This window comes from Vanacampus margaritifer, chromosome 4 (genome assembly GCF_051991255.1).
Source record: "Vanacampus margaritifer isolate UIUO_Vmar chromosome 4, RoL_Vmar_1.0, whole genome shotgun sequence".
Taxonomy (NCBI): Eukaryota; Metazoa; Chordata; class Actinopteri; order Syngnathiformes; family Syngnathidae; genus Vanacampus; species Vanacampus margaritifer.
Genome location: NC_135435.1, coordinates 26,574,155 through 26,576,816, shown reverse-complemented (window position 1 = coordinate 26,576,816; position 2,662 = coordinate 26,574,155).

Genomic DNA, 2,662 nt, shown 5'->3' with positions numbered 1-2,662 from the left:
TGGCACCGCTAGAAGGTTGCCATTTTACAAAAAAAAAAAAAAAACTCACTGTACCCCACCAAACAAAAATAACAAAACAATGAAGTCTTCTCAGTTTGCTCACAAGTTGATCCACTCAGTGTGAAATCTGGGCCGGTTTAATTAAAGCACAAAGCTGATAAAGCAACAGGAGGGCCAGGACAAATTCTGCTGTGTGAATGGCAACATACATTTGGTGTATCTTCTGCCATCTAACGGACGAGTGTTTAACTGCCTGTCGTTCACTATATGTCACTGGCATGGATAGATGAAAAAAATTTTTTATAACTAATTATTAGATCAGACAAACTCATTAAAATGAGGTGGGTTGGAATCTTGACGACACTCCAGGGTGCCACGGCGGCAAATCACTGGCCTGTTTCCAATCTGTTACTCTCTGGCGTTGATTTTTCTCCCCTCTTCACAATCCAAGCTGATAGAGAGCATTCCAATATTTGTTTTATAACTTTCAATTCCTAGTTTAATTATCACATATTTGTAACGACCCCCAACCCCCCCCAAAAAAAAAAAAAAACTGCATATAAGCACACACATACAGATTGAACACCACTAGATGGTGTTCATGTTTTATCCCCTCAGCTGTATTAAAATTCTGTATCCATCTAAGATCATTAGAGAATGCAACAGATTTATTATAAAATTCATTAAAATATCTCGCAGCTCTATTTGATGTCATAACATGTTCTCTATATATAAAAATGTGATACATTTCTGAGTTATTTTCTATCACATACAGTGACTTTAGACACCTCAGACGCTATGTGTCATGTACAACCAAATGTTGCGATATAGGCGACCACATTAGATCAAGAGTAGGCTCTTTTTTCAGGCAATGATTGTCCCTGTGGAGATGCACCAACACTGAGTAGATAAATGCAACATTGCATTTACATATTCCTTAAAATAACCAACGACATCTCAGCTGCTCGTAATAATGATACCAATGAGATAGAAATAAAAATATTATTCTGGGAAATGCGTGGAATAAAAGAAGCACGAATGTTGTTTGTCATGTGAAAAACATTGCAACACCATCATGCACATCGATACCGTTGTTGTGCACACCTACAAGTCATGCAGTATGCATGCTCGCCTCTGACAAGCTACAAACATGATTGCAGCTGTGATGGATTCAACGTCCATCTCCGCTGATTCTGATTCGCCACGGAGGGAGGGCATGGCACCATTCTTGTGAAATAGAAAAAAAAAAATGGTTGATATCATCTGGAGGTATTGTTTGTTTGTGGGCTTGGGGCATCATTATTCAAGTGGAAGACTGAAAATAAATTCTGCAAGGGCAAAAAGAGAGAGTAAATAAGACACGGTGAATTGAGGGTAAGTTCATTTCGTGTTTGGTGGGAAGCAAAAATTGACCTTCCATTTGCATCGTCTCTGAAATCCTTTGGTGATGGATGTGTGCTCGTGGTCCACATGAGGGATACACTTTGACATTTCATGACAGCATCACAAATTGAATTAATTCATCAACGTACACATACTTTTAATTTGTGCTACTTCCTGATTTTAAAAACAATTCTGGAGGGCGCTATTGAGCCATATATTGAAAATTGCACAGAAAATCTCAAGCTTATTGATGTCCATGACAGGTGTGATGTGTGTGCAAAGTTTCATTCGTTTTTACCCATGTTTAGACCCTCAAAAACAGCAATTTTTTTCTTTACAATGAGTACATCGCCATGGTAACAGCGTGCGACAAAATAGAAAGCTTTTGTTAACACAAACACGGCAAGATTGATGACGATTGGCTAAATTCTTTAGGAGAACTTCTTTAAAATATGACCTCTACAAAAGGACAAAGAAATGGCAACAAACTCCAAAGGAAATCAAATTGGGGGACTTCCTGTATACGGCTGCAAAAATACTTTTTTTGTAAATAAATAAATTAAATTGCAATTGCCCAGTTATCCATCTCTATTCTAACACAGTACTCTTATTGGAGTACATTTTTGGCTACTCTACCCACTTCTTGCAAATTGCCAGTCATCTATTTAAAAGGTTAATGACAAGGATATAATTGGTATGGATGCCGGTTTTGGTGTGCATTGTTTCATAGTACCAACCAGGGTGAAAGAAGCCAGAAAAGATGCCAATGTTCCGTTCTGCAGTTCTAACTGTCCGTCAATTCCACTTGTTTGGAAAAACAACTGTGGTTAATAAAGCAAGTTCATGTCAAGCACACACAGAAAAGAGTTGCCAGGTCTGAAAACCCAGTGGCAGAACACCGTCCTTTGCCTCACCTTTTAGTTGGCGCGTGTGAGTGCAGCAGTGGAGGACATGAGAGGTTCGTTCGAGATCCTTACGTCGTCATGACATCCAGGCAGGCCAGAGTGAGTACTGACCAGATGTGGATGGTTTGATCAAGTGGTGCGCTGTCAGACCACCCACTTGGGCTGACATAAGCTGTAAGGCCTAAGCGTATTAGGAGGCGGGGGGTCCACCGGGGCCATGGAGACACTTCAGAGTAATAAACTCATCAGGGGAGAGACAGATACACCTGTTCTCTACAGGGTGACTGGGATGGAGGATCCAGAGAAGGATGGGTGGAAGAAATAGGCAGGGGACCGGTTGCTATATGAGAAGTAAGATAAGAATCAAAATGAGG